The sequence below is a fragment of the Hylobates moloch genome, unplaced genomic scaffold, assembly GCF_009828535.3.
Source record: "Hylobates moloch isolate HMO894 unplaced genomic scaffold, HMol_V3 SCAFFOLD_5, whole genome shotgun sequence".
Classification (NCBI taxonomy): Eukaryota; Metazoa; Chordata; class Mammalia; order Primates; family Hylobatidae; genus Hylobates; species Hylobates moloch.
The window spans coordinates 15,135,010-15,144,435 of record NW_026652280.1 but is presented as its reverse complement, the minus strand read 5'-3'; the positions used below and the strand labels follow the sequence as shown (position 1 = coordinate 15,144,435).

At 36.3% G+C, this 9,426-nt stretch overlaps 1 pseudogene; it reads right to left on the bottom strand.

The window, feature by feature from the left end:
• Nucleotides 1-7,320: 7,320 nt before the first annotated feature.
• LOC116470034 (U7 small nuclear RNA) lies at nucleotides 7,321-7,373 on the bottom strand (annotated as a pseudogene).
• Between the last annotated feature and the right edge of the window lie 2,053 nt (nucleotides 7,374-9,426).

The following is a 9,426-nucleotide window of genomic DNA, read 5'->3' as shown; positions in this document are numbered from 1 at the left end:
ACCCATGAGCATGGAATGTTCTTCCATTTGTTTGTATCCTCTTTTATTTCATTGAGCAGTGGTTTGTAGTTCTCCTTGAAGAGGTCCTTCACATCCCTTGTAAGTTGGATTCCTAGGTATTTTATTCTCTTTGAAGCAATTGTGAATGGGAGTTCACTCATGATTTGGCTCTGTGTTTGTCTGTTATTAGTGTATAAGAATGCTTGTGATTTTTGTACATTGATTTTGTATCCTGAGACTTTGCTGAAGTTGCTTATCAGCTTGAGGAGGTTTTGGTTTGAGACGATAGGGTTTTCCAGACATACGATCATGTCATCTGCAAACAGGGACAATTTGACTTCCTCTTTTCCTAATCGAATACTCTTTATTTCCTTCCCCTGCCTGATTGCCCTGGCCAGAAATTCCAACACTATGTTGAATAGGAGTGGTGAGAGAGGGCATCCCTGTCTAGTGCCGGTTTTCAAAGGGAATGCTTCCAGTTTTTGCCCATTCAGTATGATATTGGCTGTGGGTTTGTCATAGATAGCTCTTATTATTTTAGGATACATCCCATCAATAACTAATTTATTGAGAGTTTTTAGCATGAATTTTGTCAAAGGCCTTTTCTGCATCTAAGGAGATAATCACGTGGTTTTTGTCTTTGGTTCTGTTTATATGCTGGATTACATTTATTGATTTGCATATTTTGAACCAGCCTTGGACCCCAGGGATGAAGCCCACTTGGTCATGGTGGATAAGCTTTATGATGTGCTGCTGGATTTGGTTTGCCAGTATTTTACTGAGGATTTTTGCATCGATGTTCATCACGGATATTGGTCTCAAATTCTCTTTTTTGGTTGTCTTTCTGCCAGGCTTTGGTATCAGGATGATGCTGGCCTCATAAAATGAGTTAGGGAGGATTCCCTCTTTTCCTATTGATTGGAATAGTTTCAGAAGGAATGGTACCAGCTCCTCTTTGTACCTCTGGTAGAATTCGGCTGTGAATCCTTGTGGTCCTGGACTTTTTTTGGTTGGTAAGCTATTGATTATTGCCTCAATTTCAGAGCCTGTTATTGGTCTATTCAGAGATTCAACTTCTTCCTGGTTTAGTCTTGGAAGGATGTATATGTCGAGGAATTTATCCATTTCTTCTATATTTTCTAGTTTATTTGTGTAGAGGTGTTTGTAGTATTCTCTGATGGTAGTTTGTATTTCTGTGGGATCAGTGGTGATATACCCTTTATCATTTTTTATTGCATCTATTTGATTCTTCTCTCTTTTCTTCTTTATTAGTCTTCCTAGCGGTCTATTGATTTTGTTGATCTTTTCAAAAAACCAGCTCCTGGACTCATTACTTTTTTGAAGGGTTTTTTGTGTCTCTATTTCCTTTAGTTCTGCTCTGATCTTGGTAATTTCTTGACTTCTGCTAGCTTTTGAATGTATTTGCTCTTGCTTTTCTAGTTCTTTTAATTGTGATGTTAGGGTGTCAATTTTAGATCTTTCTAGCTTTCTCTTGTGGGCCTTTAGTGCTATAAATTTCCCTCTATACACTGCTTTGAATGTATCCTGGAGATTCTAATATGTTTTGTCTTTGTTCTCATTCGTTTCAAAGAACATCTTTATTTCTTCCTTCATTTCTTTTTGTACCCAGTTGTCATTCAGGAGCAGGTTGTTCAGTTTCCATGTAGTTGAGCGGTTTTGAGTGAGTTTCTTAATCCTGAGTTCTAGTTTGATTGCACTGTAGTCTGAGAGACAGTTTGTTATAATTTCTGTTCTTTTTCATTTGCTGAGGAATGCTTTACTTCCAGCTATGTGGTCAGTTTTGGAGTAGGTGTGGTGTGGTGCTGAAAAGAATGTATATTCTGTTGATTTGGGGTTGAGAGTTCTGTAGATGTCTATTAGGTCCACTTGGTGCAGAGCTGAGTTCAATTCCTGGGTTTCCTTGTTAACTTTCTGTCTCATTGATCTGTCCAATGTTGACAGTGGGGTTTTAAAGTCTCCCATTATTATTATGTTGGAGTCTAAGTCTCTTTGTAGGTTACTAAGGACTTGCTTTATGAATCTGAGTGCTCCTGTATTGGGTGCATATATATTTAGGATAGTTAGGTCTTCTTGTTGAATTGATCCCTTTACCATAATGTAATGGCCTTCTTTGTCTCTTTTGATCTTTGTGGGTTTAAAGTCTGTTTTATCAGAGACTAGGATTGCAACCCCTGCCTTTTTTTGTTTTCCATTTGCTTGGTAGATCTCCCTCCATCCCTTTATTTTGAGCCTATGTGTGTCCCTGCACCTGGGATGGGTTTCCTGAATATAGCACACTGACGGGTCTTGTCTCTTTATCCAATTTGCCAGTCTGTGTCTTTTAATTGGAGCATTTAGCCCATTTACGTTTAAAGTTAATATTGTTATGTGTGAATTTGATCCTGTCATTAGGATGTTAGCTGGTTATTTTGCTCGTTAGTTGATGCAGTTTCTTCCTAGCCTTGATGGTCTTTACAATTTGGCATGTTTTTGCAGTGGCTGGTACTGGTTGTTCCTTTCCATGTTTAGTGCTTCCTTCAGGAGCTCTTTTAGGGCAGGCCTGGTGGTGACAAAATCTCTCAGCATTTGCTTGTCTGTAAAGTATTTAATTTCTCTTTCACTTATGAAGCTTAGTTTGGCTGGATATGAAATTCTGGGTTGAAAATTCTTTAAGAATGTTGAATATTGGTCCCCACTCTCTTCTGGCTTGTAGAGTTTCTGCTGAGAGATCAGCTGTTAGTCTGATGGGCTTCCCTTTGTGGGCAACCCAATCTTTCTCTCTGGCTGCCCTTAACATTTTTTCCTTCATTTCAACTTCGGTGAATCTGACAATTAAGTGTCTCAGAGTTGCTCTTCTTGAGGAGTATATTTGTCTTGTTCTCTGTATTTCCTGAATTTGAATGTTGGCCTGCCTTGCTAGATGGAGAAAGTTCTCCTGGATAATATCCTGCACAGTGTTTTCCAACTTGGTTCCATTCTCCCCATCACTTTCAGGTATGCTAATCAGACATAGATTTGGCCTTTTCACATAGTCCCATATTTCTTGGAGGCTTTGTTCATTTCCTTTTATTCTTTTCTCTCTAAACTTCTCTTCTCACTTCATTTCATTCATTTCATCTTCCATCACTGATACCCTTTCTTCCAGTTGATCGCATCAGCTACTGAGTCTTCTGCATTTGTCACTTAGCTCTCATGTCTTGGTTTTCAGCTCCATCAGGTCCTTTAAGGACTTCTCTGCATTGGTTATTCTAGTTATCCATTCGTCTAATTTTTTTTCAAAGCTTCTAACTTCTTTGCCGTTGGTTCGAATTTCCTCCTGTAGCTCGGAGTATTTTGATCGTCTGAAGCCTTCTTCTCTCAACTCGTCAAAGTCATTCTCCGTCAAGCTTTGTCGTGTTGGTGGTGAGGAGCTGCGTTCCTTTGGAGGAGTAGAGGCGCTCTGATTTTTAGAGTTTCCATTTTTTCTGCTCTGTTTTTTTCCCATCTTTGTGGTTTTATCTACCTTTGGTCTTTGATGATGGTGACATACAGATCGGTTTTTGATGTGGATGTCCTTTCTGCTTCTTAGTTTTCCTTCTAATAGAAAGGACTATCAGCTGCAGGTCTGTTGGAGTTTGCTAGAGGTCCACTGCAGACCCTGTTTGCCTGGGTATCAGCAGTGGTGGCTGCAGAGCAGCAGATTTTGGTGAACCCCAAATGCTGCTGCCTGATCATTCCTCTGGAAGTTTTGTCTCAGAGGAGTACCGGGCCGTGTGAGGTGTCAATCCACCCCTACTGGGGGGTGCCTCCCAATTAGGCTACTTGGGGGTCAGGGACCTACTTGAGGAGGCAGTCTGCCCATTCTCAGATCTCAAGCTATGTGCTGGGAGAACCACTACTCTCTTCAAAGCTGTCAGAGAGGGACATTTAAGTCTGCAGAGGTTACTGCTGTCTTTTTGTTTGTCTGTGCCCTGCCCCCAGTGGTGGAGCCTACAGAGGCAGGCAGGCCTCCTTGAGCTGTGGTGGGCCCCACCCAGTTCGAGCTTCCCAGCCACTTTGTTTACCTAATCAAACAACTAACTTGGCAATGTCAGGCACCCCTCCCCCAGCCTGGCTGCCACCTTGCAGTTTGATCTCTGACTGCTGTGCTAGCAGTGAGTGAGACTCCGTGGACATATGACCCTCCAAGCCAGGTGTGGGATATAATCTCCTGGTGTGCTGTTTTTTAAGCCCATTGGAAAAACACAGTATTAGCGTGGGAGTTACCTGATTTTCCAGGTGCCGTCTGTCACCCCTTTCTTTGACTAGGAAAGGGAATTCCCTGACCTCTTGCACTTCCTGGGTCAGGTGATGACTCACCCTGCTTTGGCTCGTGCACAGTGCACTGCACCCAGTGTCCTGCACCTACTGTCTGGCATTCCCCAGTAATATGAACCCAGTACCTCAGTTGCAAATGCAGAAATCACCTGTCTTCTGCATTGCTCACGCTGGGAGCTGTAGACCGGAGCTGTTCCTATTCGGCCATCTTGGCTCCCATCTGAAATAGTTTTATTTTTACTGTTTTGAGTAGCATCCAGACTGTTTTCCTTGGTGGCTGTACTAATTTACATTCCCACGAACAGTATATGAGCACTCCCCTTTCTCTACAGCCTTGCCAGCATCTGTTAATTTCCGTCTTTTAGGTAAAAGCCATTTTAACTGGGGTGAAAGGATATCTCATTGTAGTTTTGATTTACATTTTCCTGGTGATTAGCAATGCTGAGGTTTATTTTTTCATTAAAAAGACCATTTATATGCCTTTTGAGAAATGTCTATTCAGATATTGTGTCCATTTTTATGTATAACTTTCATTTTAATTTCAAGGGCACAAGTGCAGGGTGTGCAGTTTTGTTACATAGGTAAACGTGTGTCATGGGGGTTTGTTGTACAGATTATTTCATCACTCAGGTATTTTGTTCATCTTTAGATTCAATTATTTGTGGGTGTTTTTTTTTGCTATTGAGTCACTTGAGTTCTTTATATATTCTGATTATTAAACCCTTTTGGGATGGATAGTTTGAAAATGCTTTTCCCCATTCCATTGGTTGTCACTTCACTTTATTAATAATTTTCTTAGCTGTGTGGAAGCTTTTGAGCTTGATTTAATCCCATGTGTCTGATTTTGCTTTGGTTGCCCACGTTTTTGAGTCTAACCCAAATAATCTTTGCCAGACCGATGACCTGAAGTGTTTTCTTAATATTTTATTTTAGTAGTTTCATTGTTTCACATCACACATTAGAGTCTTTAATTCATTATAATTTGATTTTTGTATATGGTTATCCAATATTCTCAGTACCTTTTATTTAAAAAACTGTCCTTTCCCCAGTGTATATTCTAGGCACTATTTTCAAAAATGAATTGGTTGTAAATGTGTGAGTTTCTATTTAGGTTCTCTATTCTGCTCCATGAATCCATGTGTCTGTTCTTATGCCAGTAATATGCTATTTGGGTTACTATAGCTTTTCAGCATATTTTGAAGTCAAGTAGTGTGATGCCACCAGCTTTCTTCTTTTTGCTCAAGATTGCGTTGGGTATTTGGGGTATTTCGTGGTTGTGTATGAAGTCTAGGATTTTTTGTTCTATTTCTGTGAAGAATGTCATTGGTATTTTGATAGAGATTGCATTGAATCTGTAGATAACTTTTGGTAGTTTAAACATTTCAACAATATTAATTCTTCCAATCATGAGCTGGGATATATTTCCATTTGTTTATGTTCTCTTCAATTTCTTTCTTCACTGTTTTACAGTTTTCCTTATAAAGATTTTTTACTTCTTTGGTTAATTTACTCATAGGCATCATTTCTGTAGCTATTGTATTGTGATTGCTTTCCTAATTTCTTTTCTAGATTGTTCACTGTTGTCGTATATAAGTGCTACTGAAATTTTATATGCTCATTTTGCATCCTGTAACTTTGCTGAAGTTCTCTATAAGTTATAATAGTACTTTAGTGGCGTTTTTAGATTTTTCGAAATATAATATGTCATATGTGAACAAAGATAACAACATATTTTCCAATTTGGATGCCCTTTATTTATTTCTGTTGCCTAAATGCTCTGGCTAGAACTTCTAGTACTGTACTGAATAAAAGTGATAAAAATGAAGATGATTTTCTCTTTTTGGATCTTAGAGGAAAGGCTTTAATTTTTCACCATTCAGCATAATGTTGGCAGTGTGCTTGTCATAAATGGTGTTTATTGTTCGAGGTATGTTTTTTCCTCATTTTCTTGAGAATTTTTATCACAAAGGAATGTTGAATTTTGTCAAATTTTTTTCAGCACCTATTGAGATGATTATATGGTTTTTGTTCTTCGTTCTGTTAATGTGATAGACCACATTTATTGATTTGCCTATGTTGAAATATCCTTGCATCCCTGGGATGAATCCCACTTGATCATGATAAATGATCTTTTTATCATGTTTTTGTATTCAGTTTGCTACTATATTGATGAAGGTATACATCTATGTTCATCAGGGATATTAGCCTGTAGTTTTCTCTTTTTGTTGTGTCCTTGTGTGTTTTTGGCATCAGTGTAATTCTGGCCTCGTAGAATGAGTTTGGAATAATTTCTTCCTTTTCAAATTTTGGAACAGTTTAGGTAGAATTGTGTTAGTTATTCTTTCAATGCTTGACAGAATTTAGCAGTGAAGCCATCTGGTTTTGCTTTTAATGGGTATTACTGCTTTGATCTCATTACTTATTATTAGTCTGTTTGGGTTTTCTCTTTCTTCGTAGTTCAATCTTGGTAGGTTCTTTGTGTCCAGTAATTTGTCCCATGCTAGGTTTTTCCATTATGGGGTGTATATTTGTTCATAATACTTTCTAATGATTTTTTTTGCATTTCTGTTGTATCAGTTGTCATATCTTTTTTTGTTTTTTATTAAATTTATTTAGGCCTTCTCTTTTTTTTCTTGGTTATTGTAGGTAAATTTACCAATATTGTTTATCTTTTCAGAAAAAAAAATCTTTTGTTTCATTGATCTTTTGTATTTTCTTATTCTTCACTTTATTTCTTATTGGAAATTTATTATTTCTTTCCTTTTATTTTTTGATTTTTATTTTTATTTTTTACTAATTCTGGGGTGGACTTGTTCTTGCTTTGCTGGTTCTGTCAGGTGCATCACAAGATTTTTTATTCGAAATCTTTTTACTTTTTTGATGTAGTTGTTTATAGCTATAAACCTTCCTCTTACTACTGATTTTACCATATGCCATATATTTTTGTATGTTGTATTTTCATTTTCATTTGTTTTAAAGTATTTTTATTTTCAAAATTATTTATCCATTTATTTTTATATTGGAGGGTTTCTCACTAGAAAGTTCACTAGACAGATTCTAAAAGAGCTGTAACACTTATTAATATATTTTAACATTTCCATCTTGATTTCTTCATTGACCCATTAATTGTTCAGGAACTTGTTGTTTAATTTCCATGTGTCTATATGGTTTCAAGTTCTTCTTGTTTTTAATATCTAGTTTTATACCATTGCAGTCATAAAAGATACTTGATATGATTTTGACCTTTTTGAATTTCTTGAAACTTATTTTGTGACCTAACCTATGGTCTATCCTGAAAATGTTCCATGTATTTGTGGGAAAAAAATGTGTATTCAGTAGCGGTTGGAAAAATTGTCTGTAAATGTCAATTAGGTCCATTTGGTATAGATTGTAGTTCATTTCCAATGCTTCTTTGTTGACTTTTGTCTGGATTATCTGTCCGTTACGGGAAATGGGTGGTGACACTTTCTACTATTATTGTATTCCAGTGTATTTCTCCCTTTAGATACATTAATATTTCCTTTATATATTTGGGTGCTCCAGTGGTGGGAGCATACATATGTAGAGTTTTTATATCCTCTTGCTGAATTGACTCTTTTGTCATTATATAGTGACCTTTGACTCTTTCTTACAGGATGCTGCCTATTGGGTGGAGACCTAGCCAAAGCTCTTGGCCAGAACATCTACAGGTAACTTTGTTTCTTCACAACCTGATGTGCGGGGTACAAACACAAGAACCCTGAGATAGAGATAGTCTGTTGGAAGCCAAATTGTCTTTTGAAAATAATTCTTAGAAGTCATAAAGCCTTTTTTTTTTTGTGGAATTCTGCTGTCAATATTGCTAAAACACTTTGAAAGATACACTTGGGTTCAAAGGGAGAAAATAGAGACCCCCCACCTCTTTGGACTGTCAGTGTAAATGCATGTAGGATGGAATATTCATATTGAGATGGAAAATTCCATCTCAATATGAAGTATACTAGTCAACTATATTCCTATATATCAGTAATGAAGAGTTGGAAAATGAATGATTTTTAAAACACCATTTATAATAGCTTAAAAATAACATGACCTGGTTAGATTTAAACTAAAATTGCATGTGTAAGAGCTGTATGTTAAAAACTATACAATATTGTTGAGATAAGTAAGAGTGCCTACATAAATGGGAAGATATATCACAGCCTTGGATTGAAACTCTCAATGTTGGCAAAATCTTAGTTTTATCCAAATAGGTCAACTGACTCAAGGCAATTCCATTCAAAATGCTAGTAGGGTTTTGTTTGTTGTTGTTTTGGGTTTTGTTTGTTTGATTTTGTAGACAGAGAGTAAAAAATGACAAACAGAGTCTAAAATGTATATACTAATGCAAAATGTCTGTATCAGTAAAAATAACTAGTGGAAGAAAACTCAGCAAAGTCTGCAAAAGGAATGGCATTAATAGTTTCTACATGTCTGCAGGTGTTTTTTTTTTTTTAATGATGGCAAACATTTGCTACATTCATAATCCCCTCTGTACATTTTTTTTAAAAAAATACAAACACTTGTGATACAAATTTTTTGTGCAGATATATGCTATGTAAATGAGAATGTAAACTTTTATTCCTAATTTGTCCATTTTCATTATTACAGATGGCGCTATATGCAAAATCATTTATATGATGCCTAGTAAATATGAAATGAATATTTTTATTTTAATTAAAAATCAATTGTATATAGACAAATTAATCCCTTACTTTCTATAAAAATGGTAAAATCTCAGGACAAAACATTATTTGCCAAGAATCATAAGCTAGGCTACCATGACTTTACAATTAGATATTGTTCTAGAAATGGCTTTTTCTGGCTTACTTTAGATTCATATGAGAGACTTGCATTTGCAGTTTTAGATGCTTGATGGAGACAGAAACTTAAATATTCAACAATAAAAATAACAAGGTGATGGATAGAAATTTTTCTAAAATGCTTCTATTAAATGATGGATATATGATGAAGAATAATAAATAAGTATACTTCACAGTCTCAAAACTAGTAGACTAGAAATATGAATCCCCTGTCACCATCTACCCATCTATGCATGACTAAATAAAAGTATTTTATTTATATTTAAATTTATGAAACCATCTGGGTTTC